Source organism: Chrysemys picta, chromosome 11 (assembly GCF_011386835.1).
Source record: "Chrysemys picta bellii isolate R12L10 chromosome 11, ASM1138683v2, whole genome shotgun sequence".
Classification (NCBI taxonomy): domain Eukaryota; kingdom Metazoa; phylum Chordata; order Testudines; family Emydidae; genus Chrysemys; species Chrysemys picta.
In genome coordinates this window covers 10257571-10281497 of record NC_088801.1, presented here as the reverse complement: position 1 = coordinate 10281497, position 23927 = coordinate 10257571, and positions in this window count along the sequence as shown.

The following is a 23927-nucleotide window of genomic DNA, read 5'->3' as shown; positions in this document are numbered from 1 at the left end:
CCCAGAGCTCACAGCCCTGCTAATGCAGCCATACTGCACTACGCAGACCTTCTGACTCAGGTATGCAGCTAGAGCTGCGTCCACACTGCAAATGACAGGGCTTGAACCTAAGCCACAGTGGAGCTCAGGCTCTACCCACCGCTCTAGCAGGGTCCTAGGACACAGGTCCGGAGCGCTTGCTGGCCTGAGTCAGACTGAACTGTATGTGGATGGAAGGGGGTTTAGGCTCAACCTGAGTCAGAGCTCGGGCTCCGTGTGCAGTGTTGCCATACCCTTAGGGTGCACCAGGCAGATGGAGTTAGCCCAGTGTAATCCCTGAGTTTAGTTCCTGCATGGGGGGGGAGGGATGGGGGTATAATGCTCTTTGCAGCCCCTGCTTGCAATGTGACTCAGCACCTCTGAGAATCAGGCCAAAATGTAAGGTGATGAGCTTTTCCTGCATAGTGCGGAGTGATGCTAATTCCCATTGGCTCAAGTTCCTGTTATGCCCCCGGCAGCTGCTATGGCACACGCGCATGTTTTAATAGCCAAGCCAAGGTGAGTCTAACTGTCGTTACTTTCCTCAAAGGAGAAGTATGCAGTTTCTGTCTTAGGCACTTCCACAGTATCTGAGCACGATATGCTCCTTTAACGGATGTATCCCCATAAGACCCTTGTGAGGAAGGGAAGCGCTATTATCCCCATTGTACAGCTGGGAGAACTGAGGCAAAGAGGGACTAAGGCCCAGATTATCAGAGATAGTTAGGGGCCTAACTCCCACTGAAATCAATGGGAGTTGGACACCTAAATACTTCTGAGGATTCAGGCCTAAGTGACTTGTCCAAAGTCACACAGGAAATCTTTGGCAAAGCAGGATCTTGAATCTGAGTATCCCATATCCCAAGCTACCCTAACCCCTGGCTCATCCTTCCTCCCAATAATAAACAACACTGTTGATATGCCCCCTCCCATAAAGGAAGTTGGACTTCATGCTGTCCCGGGTAGGACACTAGATTTGGCTCTGTTGGACCTCTAGGAGGAGTGAATCCCAGAGCCTCACACTGGGAATGCCCTTTCAGCACGCCTCGCCGGACACTACAATCTAGGAACGATTGGTGAAAGTGCATCAGTTGACCTCAGCTTCTACTGTGATGCATTAATTTTATGAAGCATCACCTTCTAGTGCCCTGGTTTGTAATGTGCTGTCTGAATTCTCTTCAAGCATTCCATAAAACCCTTTGACAACAGCAGTGAAAACCCCAGCTGCCTTAATCCTCCCCAGAGGTGGCTGTATTTCAGTGCTGGAGGAAGCATTCTTCCTACAGCTATATGGTTTGATCTTGCTCCCATTGACATCAGGAAGAGCTTTGCCATTGATTTTAATGGAAGCAGGACTGGGGCCGCAATTTTAAAAACACTCTTGTATCTTTTGGAATCAAAGAGATGGCATAAAAGTGCCAGAAATTCTTATTATTATTATCTTCACAGGTGCTGTACGTTAGGCAGCACCTGGGAAGGCCTCACCTGGTTTGGGTATTGAGTTGTGGATTGCCATCATCGTTTTGACTAGAGTTTGATGGAGAGTCCAGTCAGGACCATTTTAGAATCTAATACATTTGCAAAAGGTCTTGCAGAGTTTAATTAAACAGCAGCAACCGAGGCCACTTTCTTTTACTGGGAGGTGTTTTGGCAAACAACAGAAATTGTATGGAGGCATCCCTCAAAATAACTTGGCACTGCTCTAACGCATATATCACACACTGTCACAAATACGCCGCCTGATAAATTTGATGCATTTCACAACTGAAATTGATGCATCATCTTTGGAATCAAATTTATCATCTCCTCAGTCACACTTCATCTACTGAATCAGAGTCACCACCTACTGAATTAAAAACTCCCCATGAAGTTCACATCACACCATAAATCAGGCCAAACCAGAATTAAATGCATTGTATGCTAAGAACTCCTTCATCATCCCATAAATTAAATGTGAAACAAGCTAGGCCTCTTATAACTAGCTGTGCCAACATATAGTCTATAGTATCTATGGGTGAAATCCTGGGTGAGAGCTTGGCCATTCACTTCAATGGGGCCAGGATTTCACTTACACCTCTGCATCGGTAGCTCCTCAGGGATTTAGGATGCCAATGATTCTCCATATTAAAACATACATCCTCTTCCTCTCACTGGTGAGAGGTTTAAGTCAGGTGGCGTCCAGCTTTTTCATACCATTCCCCCACATTTGCAAAGGCCAGCAGGGACCATTATGATCATCTAGTCTGACCTCCTGCAGAACACAGGCCTTTGCTCCAGTTCCCACAATGCTTGTAAATCCCATGATGCTTTGCTGGAAATCAGATGCAGTAGAAGTGGAATTGATGGAATGAGGATAAGCAATGGGACACAGTCATACAAGGTTACAAAATATATCGGAAGGCCAGAACAGGTAGTGCTGGTGGGGGAGTGGTACTATATATGAAAGAAAGCGTAGAATCAAATGAAGTAAAAATCTGAAATGAACCCGACTGTACCATAGAATCTCTATGGATAGCAATTCCGTGCTCTAATAATAAGAACATATCAGTAGGGATATATTACTATTACTGAGCACCTGACCAGGATGGTGATAGTGACTGTGAAATGCTCAGGAAGATTAGAGAAGCTATTAAAATAAAAAACTCAATAATAATGGGGGATTCCAACTATCCCCATATTGACGGGGTACATGTCATCTCAGGACGGGATGCAGAGATAAAGTTTCTTGACACCTTAAATGACTGCTTCTTAGAGTAGCTGGTCCTGGAATCCACAAGAGGAGAGGCAATTCTTAATTTAGTCCTAAGTGGAGCACAGGATCTGGTCCAAGAGGTGAATATAGCCGAACCCCTTGATAATAGTGACCATAATATAATTAAATTTAACATCCCTGTGTAGGGCCGGCTCTAGGTTTTTTGCTGCACCAAGCAAAAAAAATTTTGGCTGCCCCCGCCCCCACAACTGCACCCTCCTGCCGCCCCAGCCGTAGGTCACCGGTAACTTGCTCCCAGGGCGGGTCATTCAGCATGAATTTTGGATGTGCACAGAACACAGACAGGATTGGTTCCCATATGGTTACAGAACTGCAGTACAGTGGAACAATTTTCAGCTTGTGTGATTGGAGGATATCTGGATGCATATTATAAGACTGTCCTACATAAATGAGGAAAAGTTGAGGTGCCTTTATTATACTTTTGTTCCATTCTTTGTTTCTATGGGGAATTTGCCAATGCAATATCACTGTCTTCCTTTTAAACAAATAAAACTAAAAAAGAAAAAGCAATGGCTGTTGAAAATAGCAATTCCAGTCCTAATAACCACTGGGAAGCATTTCTTGCTCAATTTATTCTACTTTTTCTACAGCAAGTTACAATGGATCAGTATATTTGATTTGGGAGAAATGAAGTAACAGCTGCCCAAATTGAGCCTGAGCACTCCTGAATTTTGAGGGTGTTCAAATCCGGAAGGCAGGTGCTAGATTCCCTTTCTGAATATTAGCTAAATCTGGAAAAGAAAAGTCAATTTCTGCTTCCATGGCTCAGAAGTGTAAATTCTCCTACGTGCCTGGTACTGTATCTAAAGCTGCCCAGTCTAGTAGAGCCGAGCCTCCCTTACTTTTCATTTTAAATTCTAGTGGGATCCACGTACCTCTCTTGCTAGGCTTCAGATAGAGAGGTGCACTGTCCATTTAGTCCACCCAATTCTTTCTTTGGGGAAGAGCCCAGGGCTGGGGTGGCAGGAGGTGCAGGTGGGGGCCAGAGCTGGGGCGGCAGAGGGTGCGGGGGGGGGGGAGAAGAGCCCAGGGCTGGGGTGGCAGGAGATGCGGGTAGGGGGAGAGCCCAGGGCTGGGGCAGCAGGGGGTGTGGATGGGGGAAAGTCCAGGGCTGGGGCAACACAGGGGTGCGGGGCGAGCCCAGGGCTGGGGTGGGGGGCGGCAAAAAACCTAGAACTGGCTCTGTCCCTATCATTCACAGCAAGTTGCAGCATGAGGTTTCAGTTCCACACTCCTTCCCCCTCCCTTTCCTGTTAATTGCGGCCAAGGGAATGCTGGGAAATGTAGTTCTTTCCCTGCTCCAGGGCTAGCTCTATAGGCAGGGAGCTAACCAAGGAACTACAGCTCCCAGCAGGGCCGACTCCAGGCACCAGCTTAACAAACAGGTGCTTGGGGCAGCCAAGGGAGAGGGGCGGCACCTGCGGCAATTCGGGGGCGGCAGGTCCCTCATTCCCTCTAGGAGCGAAGGACCTGCCACTGAACTGCCGCCGCCGATCGCGGCTTTTTTTTTTTCTTTTCCCAATTGCCGCCGCTGATCGCGATCGCGGCTTTTTTTTTTTTTTTTTGGCTTGGGGCAGCAGAAATGCTGGAGCCGGCCCTGGCTCCCAGGGCCCCCTGTTGGTTCTCAGCTCCCATGCTGGATCCCTGCCGCCCCTGCAAATTTGCCGCCCCAAGCAACTGCTTGCTTTGCTGGTGCCTAGAGCTGGCCCTGGCCCTGTGGCGGGGAAAACACCACAGTGGCCCAACACTGTAGCACAGGGGTAGGCAACCTATGGCACATGTGCCGAAGGTGGCACATGAGCTGATTTTCAGTGGCACTCACAGTGCCCAGTCTTGGTCCGGGGGCCTCTGCATTTTAATTTAATTTTAAATAAAGCTTCTTAAACATTTTAAAAACCTTTTTACTTTACATACAACAATAGTTTAGTTATATATTATAGACTTATAGAAGGAGACCTTCTAAAAACGTTAAAATGTATTACTAGCACACGAAACCTTAAATTAGAGTGAATAAATGAAGACTTGGCACACCACTTCTGAAAGGTTGCCGACCCCTGCTGTAGCATTTAATTTCAGAAAGGGGAACTACACAAAAATGAGGAGGTAGTGAAACAGAAATTAAAAGGTACAGCGCCAAAAGTGAAATCTCTGCAAGCTGCATGGAAACTTTTTAGACACCATAATAGAGGCTCAACTTAAATGTATAACCCTAATTAAATAACATAGTAAGAGAACCAAAAGAGTGCCACTGTAGCTAAACAACAAGGCAAAAAGGCATCCTTTAAAAAGTTAAATCCTAGTGAGGAAAATAGAAAGGAGCATAAACTCTGGCAAATGAAGTCTAAAAATATAATTAGGAAGGCCAAAAAAGAATTTGAAGAGCAGCTAGCCAAAGACTCAAAAAGTAATAGCAAAAATTTTTTAAGTACATCAGAAGCAGGAAGCTGCTAAACAACCAGAGGGGCCACTGGACAATCAAGATGCTAAAGGAGTACTCAAGGACGATAAGGCCATTGCGGAGAAACTAAATTAATTCTTTGCATCAGTTTTCACAGTTGAGGATGTGAGGGAGATTCCCAAACCTGAGCCATTCTTTTTAGGTAAAAAATCTGAGGAACTGTCCCAGTTTGAGGTGTCATTAGAGGAGGTTTTGGAACAAATTGATAAACTAAACAGTAATAAGTCACCAGGACCAGATGGTATTCACCCAAGAGTTCTGAAGGAACTCAAATGTGAAATTGCAGGACTACTAACTGTAGTCTGTAACCTATCATTTAAATCAGTTGCTGTACCAAATGACTGGAAGATAGCTAATATGACGCCACTTTTTAAAAAAGGGCTCCAGAGGCAATTACAGGCCAGTAAGCCTAACTTCAGTACTGGGCAAACTGGTTGAAACTATAGTCAAGAACAAAATTGTCAGACACATAGATGAACATAATTTGTTGGGGGAAGAATCAACATGGCCTCACCAATCTGCTAGAATTCTGTGAGGGGGCCAACAAGCATGTGGACAAGGGTGATCCAGTGGGTATAGTGTACTTGGATCTTCAGCAAGCCTTTGACAAGGTCCCTCACCGAAGGCAAAGTAAGCAGTCATGGGATAAGAGGGAAGGCCCTCTCATTCATTGGTAACTGGTTAACAGATAGGAACCAAAGGGAAGGAATAAACGGTCAGTTTTCAGAATGGAGAGAAGTAAATAGTGGTGACCCCGGGGGTCTGTACTGGGACCGGTCCTATTCAACATATTCATAAATGAGCTTGAAAAAGGGGTAAACAGGGAGGTGGCAAAATTTGCAGATGATACAAAACTACTCAAGATAGTTAAGTCCCAGGCAGACTGCAAAGAGCTACAAAAGGATCTCTGAAAACTAGGTGACTGGGTAATAAAATGGCAGATGAAATTCAATGTTGATAAATGCAAAGTAATGCACATTGGAAAACATAATCCCAACTATATATGTAAAATGATGGGGTCTAAATTAGCTGTTCCCACTCAAGAAAGAGATCTTGGAGTCATTGTGGATAGTTCTCTGAAAACATCCACTCAATGTGCAGCGGCAGTCAAAAAAACAAACAGAATGTTGGGAATCATTAAGAAAGAGATCGATAATAAGACAGAAAATGTCATAGTGCCTCTATATAAATCCATGGTATGCCCACATCTTGAATACTGCATGCAGATGTGGTGTCCCATCTCAAAAAAGATATACTGGAATTGGAAAAGGTTCAGAAAAGGGCAACAAAAATTATTAGGGATATGGAACGGCTTTCATATGAGGAGAGATTAATAAAACTGGGACTTTTCAGCTTGGAAAAAAGATGACTAAGGGGTGTGTGACAGACCCAGACCAGTGGGGTACAGGAGTCTGGTAGAGGGCAAATATACTGGTCACTGGATGAGTAGTTTTCTGTTCCCTGAGTGACCAGAGCAGGGGCTGCACTAGAGTAATCAGGAACCTGCTAGAACCAATTAAGGCAGGCTAATCAGGGCACCTGGGTTTTACAAGGAGCTCACTTCAGTTTGTGGTGTGAGTGTGAGGAGCTGGGAGCAAGAGGCGCAAGGAGCTGAGAGTGAGAGGGTGTGTTGCTGGAGGACTGAGGAGTACAAGCATTATCGAACACCAGGAGGAAGGTCCTGTGGTGAGAATAAGGAAGGTGTTTGGAGGAGGCCATGGGGAAGTAGCCCAGGGAGTTGTAGCTGCCATGCAGCTGTTACAGGTGGCACTATAGACAGCTGCAGTCCACAGGGCCCTGGGCTGGAACCCGGAGTAGAGGGCGGGCCCGGGTTCCCCCCAAACCTTCCAATTGACCTGGACTGTGGGTTCTTCCAGAGGGGAAGGTCTCTGGACTGTTCCCCAACCCACATGGAGAATCTCTGAGGCAAGAAACTTGCATCTGAAGAAGTGAGGTTCTAACCCACGAAAGCTTATGCTCCCAATACTTCTGTTAGTCTTAAAGGTGCCACAGGATCCTCTGTTGCTTTTTCCTGAGGCAAGAAAATCTGCCAATAAGTGCAGGACCCACCAAGATAGAGGAGGAACTTTGTCACAGGGGATATGATAGAGGTCTATAAAATCATGACTGGTGTGGAGAAAGTAAATAAGGAAGTGTTATTTACTCCTTCTCATAATACAAGAACTAGGGATCACCAAATGAAATTAATAGGCAGCAGGTTTAAAAAAACAAAAGGAAGTATTTTTCACACAATGCAGTCAACCTGTGGAACTCTTTGCCAGGGGATGTTGTGAAGTCCAAGACTATAACAGGGTTCAAAAAAGAACTAGATAAATTCATGGAGGATATGTCCATCAATGGCTATTAGCCAGGATGGGCAGGGATAGTGTCCCTAGCCTCTGTTTGCCAGAAGCTGGGAATGAGCAACAGGAAATGGATCACTTGATGATCACCTGTTCTGTTCATTCCCGCTGGGGCACTTGGCATTGGCAACAGTCGGAAGACAGGATACTGGGCTAGATGGACCTTTGGTCTGACCCAGTATGGTCATTCTTATGTTCTTATAAGTGCCTGGTGCACCACGGGAACCAGGGCAATAGTTTATGGGCTGCTCCTGGCACATCCCGCAACATGTTCACATCAGCAGAAGACCAGAGACCAGGAACAGGAGCAGTTTTGTGGCTCTCCATCCTTTGCCAATGGCTGGCAACACCTCTATGAGAGGAAAACCCACCCTCTGCCCCTGCCCTCTGGTGGGGAGCCACTTATTTAAGCCCTTAGTGAACATTTGAGCCAAAAGCCCAGATTCTCACACTGTTCTGCAGGGTCACTAGGTTCCCGGATTTGATGAACTTCCCTTTTCTGCCTACCACACACACCTTCACAAGGGATCCAAGAGTTGCAGCTCAGTTTAAACTAGGGTTTATAATTGCTTATGGGAAGTTATAGGGCTTGCAATAGCAAGAGAGTTGTCTGCAAAGCTTGCTAGCAGCTAAGACATAATACGCGATTGCCTAGGGCTTTTCATCTTCAAAGTGCTTTGCAAACATGAAGGGCTGGATTGTGTCTGGACAGCCCCCGCCCTGCCCCAATGGGAGTTCCTTGAAGAACACTGCCTCCAAGAGCACAGAGAAAGCACAGCTGTTGTGATACACTTGTACAGAGTGCAGCATTCACTGTCCCACATCCTGGCTGGTGGATCATGGCCCCACACCACTCACTCAGCATGCACTAGGCAGATGCTGCTAGACTCATGGAGCCTGATTCCTAGATGGGCTAAGCACCCTCAACTCCAATTCTAGTCAATAAGAGCACAGTCCAGCCTATGTACTTCTTTTACTCATTCCCTGCACAAGTGGAGGATGAAGGCTCCTTGTTCCTTCTCCCCTCATTTTTGTGCCAGGTACAATCTACTCCTCTCTAATCAACCCCTACAACACCCCATGACGTAGCTCATTATTATTATTATTTTACATGTGGGGAAACTGAGGCACGGAGTGACTATTAGTGACTTGCCCCAGGCCAGGGTGGGAGTCAGAGTCGGAGTGAGGATTTGAACTTGAGAATTCCTGGCCTGAGCTAAGATTGTACATCACTCCACCTCTTATAAACAGCTATTTCCCATCCTAGCAGGATCTCCTTGTGTGCATCTCGCAGTGCTGTTAGGCAGACTACATGAGGCATAGAAACTCTCCTTCTCTGTCCCTGTCCCCCAGAGAAAAGTATTACAAACCTATGTGTAGTTGGAAGGGTGATTTAGCAAGATCTGTTCCTGGAGCAAATCCAGGCTGTTTTCCCTATATTTGCCTATTAATCTGACCCCTTTAAAAAACAGCTCGAGAGCAATTAGATCTTGTCAGCTATGAGTTGACACAGCTTTTATTTAATTAGCACTCTGTCCAATGAGGATCCTCTTCATCAATATTTCACTTATGCACGCACAGCTTCATTTGTTATGCCATTTCTCTCTGGAGCCAGATGGCTGCATTGGCTGCACAACATTCATCAGAGAGCCAGCAGCATGCATGCATCTGGGAAAGCTTGGCCAACCTCCTGCCTGAACCCAGGTAAAGGTTGGGGGCATAAATGTTTCAAATTAAGAAGAAAAGAAAAGCGAAGTTAATTTAATGCTGCTGACGATGGTTGGAGTGACGAAATCTGGAAAGCGGATTTGGTGGTATAGCAAAGAAGCGGGTAGTGCAAGATTTCCCACAATGCCCCACTAGCATGCCTAAGATAAGAGAGGAGCCAGTTTTCCAGGCGCTGGCCAGTATGGGGGTTAACAGCAGTGATAATAGCAGTGATAACAGCAGTTTTGTACGATTTTTCCTTATTCTCTGACTCCCTTTTTTCTGTCCTTCCGGGCAATGAATCTGGCACTGAATCACAAACCCATGTTGACAAAGCAAATGTTCTGTATATTATTGCAATATTACCATTGCCAAGTGTAGCAACCAGCAGGGAACCTGTGGGGAGAAGCACAGGCTTCATGAGGGAAGATTTGGAGGAGAGGCCAGGAAGTCAGCCTCTCTGCACATTACTTGAATGCTAGCTGAAGTTGCAACATTTCTGCAAATAATTGCTTTAATAAAGAGCCTGTTTAGTTTAAAAAACATGAAGTCCTAATGTTATTACCCAGCATGTGGTACAGGAAACACAAATCATTCAAAAATCATGAAATAAGCTTAAAATTCACGACATATTTGGGGTCTTTTTATTTTCCTTCTGGGTTTCAAACCACTAGGCTTCAAATTTTCAACCACAAGGGTTAGATTTTTTTTTAAATGAAAGCTGAGATTCTCTCATAATCACATGACTCCAGTAGCTGGGGCTTCAGGAAAAATACCAAATAACCAGACTTACAATAAAATCATGAGAGTTGGCAGCACAGGACAAGTGAAGAATGTAGACATCATAGGACCTATTTGCCCCCACGGGATATGAGTCACTCACATTGAAGATACTGGGACTGATTCACCCTGCAATGGAAGAATAGGGCCCCACATTTGTAGGCCAAATGGGTCTCTTCCAGCGAGACACCTAAAGAAGTGGTCTTTTTAGCCTGTGAGAGAAAGAGTTGCCTAGTGGTTAGGGCACTGGTCTAGGACTTGAGAAACCCAGCTTCACATCCCTTCTCCACCACATTCTCCATGTAATCTTAAACAAGTATCTTAGCCTGAGAGCCTCAAAAGTATTTCAGTGCCTAGCTCCTCTTGATTTATAGGGGTGTGTAGGCTGTAGCTTCTTGGTGTTTCAGTTCCCCATCCGTAAAATGGGGATAATAGTATTGCCCTACCTCACAGGATAAACACATTAAAGATTGTGTGGCTTTCAGATACAATGGCAATGGGGGGGGGGGCTAAGATGGGCCCCCAGTGGGACTTGAGGGTGTTCAGCATCAATAGAAGGCACTCAAGAAGTCCTTTTGGTCTGAAGGCTTGTGCAGTAGGAGTGGCTAGGATACTCCATCCCATCCTGGCAGGTGAAAGCCTGCCCTCAGATATTTCTGCCTTTGTCACCTTTAGACTGGCCTACACTAGGTGGGGGAATCGATGTAAGATACGCAACTTCAGCTACGAGAACAGTGTAGCTGAAGTCGCCGTATCTTAGATCGACTTAGAATCACTTACTTCGTGTCCTCGCACCGCGGGATCGACAGCCGCCGCTCCCCCGTCGACTCCACTTCCACCTCTCGCCGAGCTGGAGTTCCGGAGTCGATGGTAGAGCGATCGGGGATCGATTTATTGCATCTACACAAAACACGTTAAATCGATCCCTGATAGATCCATCACTACCTGCCGATCTGGCGGGTAGTGTAGACGTACCCTTAGACTGGCCTACAGCATTGTGATATATCTGGGCGTGAAACTTTCCACTCTTAGGAAACTCCAACCAGTACAAAATGCAGTAATGCATCTCCTTAGCAACACAGGCTACCCGTGAGTGCATCACACCTGTCCTCTGTTCTCTACACTGGCTCCCCAGGGAATTTCAAATCAAGTTCAAGGTCTCACTCTTTATTTTCAAAGCACTCCATGGCCTGGGCCCAGGAAAGATCATCTAAAGCTCTGGGACAAAGACTGGTCAACAACTCCCCTCCTCTGGCACAATGGAACTGTCTACAATAAGGGTAAAGTGCGTCTGTGCAGGATACAGAACCTTCGGGGGGCGGTGTCTGAGACTGTGAAATGACCCCCCCCCCCTCCAAACTAAGGACCACCACAAACCTCATCACCTCCCGTTCCAAGTGCAAGGTGCATTTCTTTGACCTGCCTTTTCTAATATAAGCACAGAACAGGAATATTTATTTATTGTAAAAAAAAACAAAAAAACCCAACCCTACCAAAACAAGATTTTCACCCTGCACAACTCTTCTCCTCCTGCGGTGAGGATGAGAGAACAAACAATGTGTGACAGATGTGCAGTCAAGTTGCTTCATGCACTAGTGGAAGGTGCACAGATACTATGGTGATGAGCTTGCTATAAGAACCTATATAGAACCTATTTAGATAATGGCATACAGAGTACACTTATATAGTTTGCGGACCATACCAAACCAAACTGGGAGGGGTTGCAAGTGCTTTGGAGGATCAGATTAAAATTCAAAATTATCTGGACAAACTGGAGAAATGGTCTGAAGTAAATAGGATGAAATTCAATAAGGACAAATTCAAAGTACTCCATTTAGGAAGGAACAATCAGTTGCACACATACAAAATGGGAAATGACTGCCTAGGAAGGAATATTGCGGAAAGGGATCTGGGGATCACAAGCTAAATATGAGTCAACAGTGTAACACTGCTGCAAAAAAAGCGAACATCATTCTCGGATGTATTAGCAGGAGTGTTGTAAGCAAGACACGAGAAGTAATTCTTCCGCTCTACTCTGCACTGATTAGGCATCAACTGGAGTATTTTGTCCAGTTCTGGGTGCCACATTTCAGGAAAGATGTGGACAAATTGGAGAAAGTCCATAGAAGAGCAAAAAAAATTATTAAAGGTCTAGAAAACATGACTTATGAGGGAAGATAGAAAAAATTGGGTTTGTTTAGTCTGGAGAGGAGAAGACTGAGAGGGGACACGATAACAGTTTTCAAGTACATAAAAGGTTATTGCAAGGAGGAGAGAGAAAAATTGTTCTCCTGAACCTCTGAGGATAGGACAAAAAGCAACGGGCTTAAATTGTAGCAAGGGAGGTTTAGGTTCGACATTAGGAAAAACTTCTTAACTTTCAGGGTGGGTGAACACTGGAATAAATTGCCTAGGGAGGTTATGGAACTAAATCATCATTAGAGAGTCTTAAAAGCAGGTTAGACAAAGGGATGGTCTAAAACTTAGTCCCCATGAGTGCAGGGGAGTGGACTAGATGACCTCTCGAGGTCCCTTACAGTCCTACGCTTCCATAAGAATAGAATAGACCATGTGAATTAATTCTCAGTGCAGTGCAAAGTGCCACTCAATTTACCTTCTACACTTTTTCCTCCTCAGAGACCAATCTAGATACTACTGGTTGTGGTATAATAATTTGGTTTTAATTTAGCTGGATGATCCAGTAGTTAAAATATCTACAAGCTTTAAACACAATTTTTTACACGTGGATGGGCCCCTGTGGAACTCCTGTCATGGAAATCAATGGGAGGTTTGCCCAAGCCAGGCCTGCAGGATCAGGTTCTGCATGAATTATTTGCACAGCATTATTTGTGGCTTTGCCATGAAAATTAATTGAACTTTAAAAAAAAATCAATTACGACACGACAGTTCATAGATTGCAAACGTGAATGATGGTATCTTCACAATTAATGATTATGAGAGAGCAGCTGAACAGTTTGGTTCATTATTGCTGGTTTAATTCCCAGGCTATGTGTAAGCACAGCAGGTAACTGGGACTGTCTTATCCTTAGTGTGACAAGGTGGGTGAAGCTGGGTATTAGAAAGACAAGGTGGGGGAGGTAATATCTTTTATTGGACCATCTTCTATTGGCGAGAGAGACAAGTTTTTGAGTTTACTGAGAGCTCTTCTTCGGGTCTGGGAAAGGTACTCCCAGCAAAACACAAGGTGGAACCGAATCTTTAGCATAGGTAGTTTGCATATACTGTAAGGGATCATTCAAGGTGGAGTGTTCTGTTCTGCAGTCACAGGACAAAAAAAAGAGGGGGGTTAGTGAAATACATATTGTTGTAATAAGCCATAAATCCAGTTTCTTTCTCAGACCTGAAGAAGAGCTCAAAATCTCCCTCACCAACAGAAGTTGGTCCAATAAAAGATATTACCTCACCCACCTTGTCTCTCTAATACCCTGGGACCAACATAGCTACAACTACATGGCATACATTATCCTTAGCATGTCTATCTAGTGATTGCACTTTGAAAACTCTGACTAATGCCTTTTACTTTGTAAAATCCTGCTCCCCAGTGGGGGTTGCAGATCTCAGAGCAGCAATATTCATGTGACAAAGCAGGTCATGTGACAAGGGGGGACCTAGAAGAAGGATGGGTCCTCTTTGCTACCCAGCACATACACGATCAGCAAACTTCTCCAAGGAGAAAATGGCTACAGTTTAGTGTCATATAAATTGTGACTTTAGTGTACGTGAAGGATGTTGGATTGAGACTTGGAGACCATGGGACTGCATTCTCCACTGCCTTGAAGCCTAGGTTGAACCTATACCTGTGCAAATCAGAACGATAGCATTTTACCCTTTGCCCAGTGTCGGTGGCTACACAAGATACAAGGCAGTGAAGAATCAGGCCCTGGAAGCCTTTATTTGTATATAGAGCAAGCACAAAACAGACATATGGTGCAAGCTTCCCTAGCACTTCCCTGATAATAAACCCTGGCCCTGCTCCAGGAGGGGTTCACCTCTTGAAGACACGTCAGTCTTAGTGATCCCTTTGATCTAATCTATATCAAAATGCCTCTTGCATTAGTAATTGCACAACACATCCTATATCTCTGCTACCAAGGGCATTAGTTAGCGCTCACGGTGGTGGATTTGTAGTGTGAACAATTGCCTGCTACGAGTTGAACGGAGTACAGTGTCTAGCACAATGGGGCCCTGATCCCTGTCTGGGGCTCCTAGATGCTACCACAAAACACACGATAACTCATTTCACCTAGGGCAGGGGTGGCCAAACTTACTGGCCCTCTGAGCCGCATACAACAATCTTCGGTTCGAGAGCAGGGGAGCAACTGCTGGGGCCTGGGGTTTGCCAGGGTTTGCTGGCCCTGCTTGGTGACATGGTGCTGCTAGGCCCGGCAAGCTGGGAGCTGCGGGCAGTGGGGAGAGGCAGCGGCAAACAGCTGGGAGCTGCAAGAAGAGCTGCTGCTTTTGCTGCTGCCTCTCCCTGTGGAGCTAAAGCAGCGGTCCCTCTCTGCAGCTCCTAGCTGTTTGCTGCTGTATCTCCATGCAGAGCTAACACCTGGGAGCTGCAAGCCCCCCTCAGGGTAAGAGCGGGGGCGTGACTCAAGCTGTTGGGGGGGCTAAACCTTTAAATTGTGCTCCCCCCCCACTCTCAGCAGGTGCCAGCTGTCTCTGGCAGAAGCCCTTAGCCCCACCATCCCACCGCAAGGCAGAATCCCCAAGCTCCCCCCCACATCTGGAAGGCGGAGAATGGGGTGGTGGTGGGAGCTCCGCGAGCCGCACTTTAACTGTAAAAGAGCCGCATGAGGCTCACAAGCTGCAGTTTGGCCACCCCTGACCTAGGGCAACAAGCTGCCATCAGCTGGTAGCAGCTTCCCTTAAGTGCGGACCTAAGCCAGATACGAACAAATTACTTAGATGTGAAAGGCTCCGTCTCCCTTCAGCAAAGCCCCGAGTCATCCTATTCCTCAGTAATAGTTAACGTGAGCTCCTAGATATGATGTGACCGGTGCATGGTAATCATATGGAAAAGTTTTAAACAAGTGCTAATAAGCGTCAAGGTTAAGATTTAACTACAAATCCAAGATGTCTAAGATACAGTTTATCCCAAGATTGAAACCATATGTGCAGCTAAAATGAAATATACCGCAGTGCCCTTTTCCTCCTACATGTGTGCTGTAGACTGACAGGTATTATTTCCTAATGAGGTTTCCTGATCAGTGTTTAAGATCTTGCTGCATTAGGATCTTGTATTGGAAATTAACAGAAGGTGCATATGAACTAGACTGTGAGTACTGTATCATTTTACTGGTCACCGAATACAACAAAAATGAAGTCTTAAGAATTAGAAACCTTACGTCTTTGTTATATAGAGAGTTATCTCAGGCCAAGCTGTAGAACTTGCCTGCTTTTGTGTCCTTATATTTATTCTTATCTTGCTTCATTTTTATTATAAAAAAATCTTGTAACTATATTACAGATCTACATATGCAAACTCTACCAGTGTTGCCAACTTTTGCCAGTACAAATTCAAAGTACTCCATTTAGGAAGGAACAATCAGTTGCACACATACAAAATGGGAAATGACTGCCTAGGAAGGAGTACTGCGGAAAGGGATCTATCCAAAGCAGTCAGAACACTACTCAAGCTCCTAAGTACTTCTGGCTCCTCTCCTGTGCGGACTTCACCATAACAGATGATGTAGAAGACAGCAGCAGAACCAAGTAGACTTCAGTGAGACCTTGTCTATCTAGCACCTTGATAAAGCTGAATTGCTAAGATGAGTCAAGTGGTGGAGCGTCCAGGAGGAACAAGACAAGCAGCTCCTCTGGGACGGGAGACAGGCCTGCAGAGAGACACTGGGATGATTGGTACTTGCTGATCCTAGCTGTAAGAGGGGTCCGGTGGATGAGTGAGGTGATGCGGCCAAGGGACTGTTACCAGTAGGATGTTCAGATTAGAGGATGGAAAGGGAGTTGGATGGACTGCTGCCAAAGTCACAGGAAAGGGGGACAAGGGGTATTTGATTCTTTATATGCATATCTGTTCAGTTGCTGGTTTTCCCCCGTTCATAACTGTGTCCCCTTTGTCATCAGGCAGATTGACTTGTTTGTACACAATCCTGGGGTGCTCGTGAGTGGGGAAGTTCACTCTCCTAAGGGTACTCAGGAAGGTGAGGTTAGTTTTCCCATGTTCCTGGGTGGGGGCTTGAGCTGGTTTAATTGTGTGTCAAGAGGGTCTGGGACCCTAAATAGATTGAACCTGGCCCTAGTGGCCCCAGCTGAGATCAGAGCCACAGCATGGTAGGGGCTGTTGGCAGTGCTTACCCGTTGCCATGTTCGGTGTAGCCGCTCTGCTTGCCACGCTGTCTTTGTCCCACCCTGAAGCCACTTCACAGTTTGCCCATTCTGAGGCCAGGAGCGTGTACTTCTGACACCATAGGTCCAAGAGACGTAGCACAGCTCTCAGTCACCAGGCAACGGGGCAGAGACCATGGTGACTTCAAGCCACCTTTCCGCCTTCCCAACACTGGGCAACCACAGGGGTCGCAACAGCACCCAGCATAACAAAGGCAGCCCTGAGGGCCTGTCTCAGTTTCAGAAGCCTGGAGTCTCAGCCCTGCTTCAAGCTCAGGCCCCTCCCAGCCCTGCTCCTGGCACGCTTCCTATGCCCCCAGCTTGTGAGGGGACCTTCAGAAGGCAGCCTTACAGCTGTTTTTGATCGTGCCTGAATCAGGAGGAATCCTCCCCCAGCTGGACATATTGCTCTTAAGGCCTCTTTATAGCTCTCTAGCCCTTTCCTGAGTGTACAGAGGTGAGGCTCTTACCATGTTAAGAGCACCATTTACAGAGAAAGCCATTTCCAGTGCACCACAATAAGAAGCTTTAGGGCCCCACAAATTCCAGAGAGATGACACCATCTATTGGCACCTTATCTATTAACTGACTAATATTTACAGACATCTCCTTTATGCAGCAGTCCTGTTACAGGTGCTGTTCATATACACAGTATCAGACAATTCCTATATGAAGACTTTACGATCTCCACAAACAAGACAGACACAGGGTGTGAAGGAAAAAATGGATCTGTTGGAAGAGCTTAATGTTAATGTTCTCATATAAATAAAAGGAATAAAGAAAGAGACTAAACACTTTAACAAGTAAATAAGAATTTTAATTGGAAGATTCAAGGACACTATACGGGTGAAAAAGTTGCTCCCAGAATGGGATATAATTTAAGTTTCCAATGGTCTTTATTCACATTGTTTCTGTAAGCATAGAGGACAAAATTACCTGCAACAAAATTATGTTTTAAACAAAATAATTACTAATCCCAGCCAGCTCTGGCTGTCAAAAAGATTGAGATTTCAAACCAAAACGCCAAGGGGAGGGGGAAAAACAAGCCTGTTAATTTGTTTGTTAAATATTTCCAAACTGTCACATCAATAATGCATAATAAGAAAATCCTGGTGTTTCAGAACCAATGCACACTACAAAGCCACACTATATTACACCTAAGCCATTATCAGCAGCACATTTATTATTATAATAGATGAAAAACAAACTTCCTGGCTGAAAAACAAGATCAATTGCAGCTCAAGCTATTTCCTTATAGTCTAAGAGCTGTAATTAAAATGCAGAATATATGCTCCTCAAAGAAATTATGAAAATAACCTGCCTTATTGCAATCAGCGTACACCTTCCAGCTCAGAGCCTGCAGCCATAGAGGAGGTAGTGTGCCCACTGTATTCAGTTTTCTCTGCATCAGGGGGCCAGATTCAGAGCCCATTGAAGTTAATGGAAATCAGGCCATGGGACTGAAGGATGAGAAGCCTCAAATATTTGTAGCTTGCACTGAGCTGGCCGGTTTAGATTATGAATTGGTTAGAGTTTAGCAAAGATGCAAATTGGCCTTAAATCACAATGTTCCCTCCTGGACTTAAAAGCTATGACTCTATGGATGTGAAAGCGGGTTCAAAAGACTCAGTTCAATTTAAAGTCTATTACAATAACTGAATATCAATAGATCAGGACACCTGACTTGCACTTTTACACAGTACAATGATCATTTCCAAAACACAGCCCAATATTGCAAGTTAACATTGACTTCTCCCAGGAGTTTTATTGAACAGGGCCTGCTGGACTGGCTCTATATATTATAATCAAGCTCTGAAACCATCCTGCAAGTGCTGAGTGCCCACTTGTTATCCTTTACTGTATATTAGAACAACAAAAGAGGAAAAAGGAAAGTCTGCATGAGAGAGAACACAGTGTGTTTGTCTCTCCTGTAACTGGCTGCATCTGAACCTAAAATGGCAGCTGCATCTGTAGCAGGATCTTCACTCAATTTAAAGGTAATTGCACACAAATCAAACTGCAAGAGATCCAGTTTACAAATGCCACCCTAGACGTCTCTGTGTGTTGTAGGCACTTAGTAATTTGCAGAAAGTTGCTCAGCATCTTACAGGCTTGGGGTTTTATTTTGTTCAGACAAATAAGTGACTACTGAGTTCTAGAAATCTCTTGCTAGCTCTCTAAACAAACTACAACACATTGTCTTTTGATGTTTAATTCCACTCCCCATGAGATCTATACTACCACATACACAGTACAAACTGGCTCATCAGATCAGTTTCTCAAAGGAACCTAGCTGAATCTCACTCTTTGATGAAGACAGTGCCTTTGAAGGCTACCCTGGCTCTAATGATTTGCTTAGTTTACCCTGTTTAAGTTTCTGTGGCATGAGTGTGCTTAGACAGAGACCGAGGGAGCACAAGGAGCAACAATGGGAATCCATGACTAAGAAGATTGAAGTGTCAATAGTTTGACAGCATGAACCAGAGGGAACCAGATGAAAAGCCCAGAACAATAGAGGAGATTGAAGAGATGAAATAAACATGGGGATGGATGTCACCATTCATAAAAATCAGGAGAGCAGTCAAACCAGTGAAGAATAAGGCTCCCAAGGCGTGAACAATCAACTCCTAAGAGAGATCTACAACACATAGAGGGGGAGGAAATGGCTCGGGAGAATCAGAACCCAGGCACAGTGCTAGAAAGCTAGAGAAAAGTTATCATCCAATGCAAAAAAGGAAGGAGGGGCAAATACAACAGTGTTAGAGCACCCAGGATATATTCTGCTCTGAGTGATGCAACCCCAGTGAGACCAGTGCACACTGGTATAACAGAGAGCAGAATTTAACCGGTTTAAAGATTGGGTGTGAATGGGTAATTTCATGTGGAAGAACACAAGGCTTTAATGGTCTGATGGGGAAAAGGGAGCATCATGTGTATTAGGAATTCTCATTTCTCAGGGGGTTTGTTTTAGTCATTTCTTTTTAAAACACTGGGCCAAATTCTCCTTTCAGTTACACCAGTGTAATCAGCAGGAATTTAGGACATCTTGTTTTGAGTGGACTATATCCTTCATTTCAGTCTGACAGTCTTTTGCATACTAAGGCTATGAAGTAAAGCTGATAGTCCTAGACTGGTTAGCAACCAAGAGAGTGTCTCTTTAAGAATGCCCTCAAAAGGCATAGCATTGGTTCATTTCCATGTTGATCAGCTGAGCAAGGCATGTAATGCTCCTGGCAGGCTGGGAATGAGCAATTTCTTCTTAGCACAGTGATTGTTTTATTTCCTGTAAGTTCTGTAATACATTGTGAGCCCTTGTCAAGGCAAAGCATGAGACAGGATTCTGCATTATTCATTTGGGAAGCACTTGCAAGAGAGATGAATTTAGGTGCCCGCATTAGGAAATGGCTTGTTTGCTTCAATAATCAAGTGATGTTACCATTATTATTAATCTAGTTTAGTTACGAGTATCTTATTTTTTAGAAGAATCTTTTTTTAATAAATGCCTATGGTAATTCAAGAGGGCTCGCAACATTTGCAACTCTGGAGATGCATGCGGGAAAGCAAATCTCTGGCAGTTCAAAGTGGCAGAACAGTCAATGGTCTTTAATCAACAGGGATCTTTGATATGATGAAAACCTTCCCTAAGACTCAGACATTCTCAGAGAAATAGCCCACTCCTTCCCCAGAAGTTAATGCAGGCCAGCGCTTCAAAAGTGCGCCTCATCCAGTAGTTTGCACACAGGGCATCTCAGTGTTACTACTATGAACATTTGAAAATCTGGTGATCAACATAGAAAGTTCTGGCCAAACTATTCCACATCAGGGACCAAAAAAGCTCACAGGGTGTGTCTTCATAGCTGCCTGAACTGCCGAAGCAAAAAAAAAAAAGGCGTCTGGAGTGTGCCGCCCTGAGAATGGACGGAATGCCGCCCCTTAGCATGTGCCGCCCCAGGCACGTGCTTCCTCCGCTGGTGCCTGGAGCTGGCCCTGTGGGTAGCTCAAGTTATACCTCTAATTCTACCTCTGATGTAACTCCCATCCACACACAAAAATCACTAGCTCACGTTAAATGGTACGTTATACTTGAGCTAGCTGTCCCATTGTGGGTGGTGGTGGGGCTTGGGTTGAAGCTTGACTAGTAATGCAGTGGCGATGCATTACTCAAGATGCAGCTCAAGTTACAACTCCTCAGTATGTAATCCAATGACTCTGTGGTGCTAATCCAATGACTCTGTGTAACTCCAATGTTGTGTTGAATTGTGGTCACTCTGGTTCGCGCTAGGCTAGCCAGTACAGTCGCTTGAGCACACTAAATAGAGCTACCTGTGGCCATGAAGACAAGCCCATAGCGCTGCTGTTGAAATCATTTAAAAACAGTGACTGTTGTGCTCATGAAATGCAAGGCATGTGTGTTCCACAATTAGCAGCCCTGGCCATTCCCATGGACCTGTGATGCCTGATTTAAGCTTTCGTTTAAAAAAAGTTTCTCGTGATTGTGAAGATAAACTTGCGAATGTGAAGAGGCAGAAAATACCCTCAAATCTCAATTGGATGTTAACCCTGAAACCTAAAGATGGCCATTCAATATCAACCCCCATCAGCTTTCTGACAACTGATCATTTTAGCAGAAACATCCAGCAAATGTGCTTCTCTCGCAATCCCATTCTGTCTCCCAGGCCTAGCCCGGAGGAGACATTGAGTATCCAACTAACACAGGAGCTGCTGTACTGAGTGTATCATTGATTTTCACATTTGATGCATTAAAGTTGTTGCATTTTAACTTAAATGAGTCTGAATTTCTGGCTCACTACATCAGTGCTGCAGAACCATTTCTTCAGGAACCTTTCTGCAGAATTCAACTCCAGCTGGCTGCAGAGTCATGGTGCAAAATGGTGAAAGATACTGGATTAGTAGCCCTGCAGCCCTCTATAGCCACAGAGCAGGTGCACCTTGGGCAGGAACAGTGAAAGATTCCCCTAGGCTGCCCCACTCAGTAACACTTTGAGGCTGCTGGTTTTGCCTTGGGAAAGTTAAGAGAGGCCCCTCGTTGGCACCTCTAGGTCAGTCTTGGTGTCATGAATTCTTTAGTGTAATTTGTAAACTATTACTTTCCACGCTTTGGGAATTTCTCTTTAAAACAGTTCACAATCCCTGTAGCAGTGCCCTTTAATGTTTTTTTCTGAAATGTCTGGAGTCCTCCACTGTTTAATCAGATGACCTTTCCAGGTCTACAATCTCATTTTCTCTTGGGTTAATGTGCCACAATGACTTCAAGCTACTTAAGAGTTGGGAAGATCTTGATTGCAGGGACCTTTCTCCCCACCTCTACTTGTGCATCCCACACACGCACATTACACAGCATCTAAGGTCAAATCACACCCAGTGAAAAATGCTATTGGCTCCTCTTTCCCTGTCACAATTAAATTAGTTCCTAATGTATTGCCCAGGAACTAGATGTCTTGGTAAACAGCCCCAGCAGAAAAGCCAAGCAAGCTTCCCCAACTCCTGTGACTCAACCTCGTTCCGGTGGGATCATCTCTAGGGTTGAGAGACAGGTTAGCCCGCCCCATGCCCATTCACTCTCTAGGCTTACAGCCAAAAAGCTGCCATTTAGTTGGGTTAGATGATGGACCCCTGTCTGCTGGAATGAGTCCCAACAAGACAGTGCCTTTCCCAGTGGGCCGTACACAGCTGTATTATCATGCACTATATATGCAGCATCATAGATGGGAAGGGCACTTCACAGACAGCTAAGAGACAGGGGTCTGACTTCCAGCTGCTGTAAATTGATATCATGCCATTGACATCAATGAAGCTACGCCAGGTTACACCAAGTGAGGCTCTAGGGTCTGATTTTAAAGGGATTTAAAAGCAGATAGGTCCCTAATGGGATTTTCAAAAGTGCCTAGGCACTAACAGCCAGTGAAATCAACGGGCGTTAGGCATGTAGGCGCTTTTGATAGTCCCGCCAGCACCTAAATACCTTTTAAAAATCTGGCCCTTGACCTGTGCTACAGTCCACATTAGAGAAGGCATGCCGTGACACAGGGAGAGATTACATTCGACAAGGTGGGATGGGAATGGGAGGGAGGTTTGCTCACTAGAAGAGCCCAACATTACTTGTTTTCATATTAGAGAAATCATGTTTTATTGAGCTGGCAGGGGAATGTGACACAGGGCTGGAAAGAGAGTTGAAAGAAGCAGGGTTCTGCATAGGCAGTGGATTCTGTATAATGAATGAGCAGCCTTGTCTTAGTCTGGTTCTGTGTTGCCGAGTCTTGTGATATTTTTCCCAAAGCCCCTATTGGTGGAATCAAGAGACTGCATGCAAATCTCAGCCATCCTTTTAAAAAAAACCAAAATAAGTGTCTAGCCCTCCTGGCTGTACAAAGAAGCTTGACCTAAGTGCATTCTAAAAACTTGAAAACCAGAACACCAATCCAAAGAACCCCACATTTATTATTTATAAATAAAACCCGCATGATTTTTAAGCCATCTCATGAATCTTTTGGGTCTAACTTCTGATTTTTTAATTCTTTGGGTTGGCCAGACTGCTGGTTGTGTCTATGTTTTCCTAAGCAAATCTGTCGAACAGCAGTTAGTGCAAGTGAAGAGAAGTTTCAGCATGGAAATCTTCATCGGGATACAACCCTATAAAATCTACTACAAAATTCTACCATAATGATCCAAACCACTGCAGTTTATATTAACACCATTCTGACAGTAACTTGGCCCATTGCTCTGGGAGCCAGCGGTGTTTTTTCCATGAAGATACACCCAACCAGAACAGGGACGAAGGGAAGCATGTGTCTGCAGTGAAGAAATTAGAGCCTCAATTTGCTCACACTAGAAGGATCAAGTGATGAATGTTGTTATTCTTTCATAAAAATAATGGGTCAGATCCTGACATGTTTATTCAAGAAAGCTTCTATTGACCAAAATGGGAGTTTCTCTGTGTAATGGCTGAGTGAAAAACTGAGTAAGGACGTCACAATTTGTTTATATCTCATAGCCTTTATCTCCGAAGGAATCCTGGGTTGGAAACTAATCCAGATTAGCTCTAGCTCCTGAGCACTGAAAATGGACCGGGTTTGTTTTCCACATGTAACCAGCAAGCTCTGCTCCCTCAACTCTCACTGAAATCAAAATACAATTCAGCTTGATTTCTGGGAGTGGGAAGGTGCTAAACACTGCAGAATTGGGCCTTAAATCTTTGACCCTTTGTGACGTTGTGCAGTCTATATGGTTTTATAAAAACATGATAATAAGTGAATATAATGTAACTGGCATAGTTTTAGAAAAAATATGGTAATAAGTGAATATAACGTAACTGGGATATGCTTCATGCAAAAGGTCTCTTGTAAGGTATCATTACAAAGCTCATAATCTACTGAGTGTGATCATCCTATTTGTAGAAATGTACCACTCTTGTATCTAAAACTAGAAATATAAAACATAA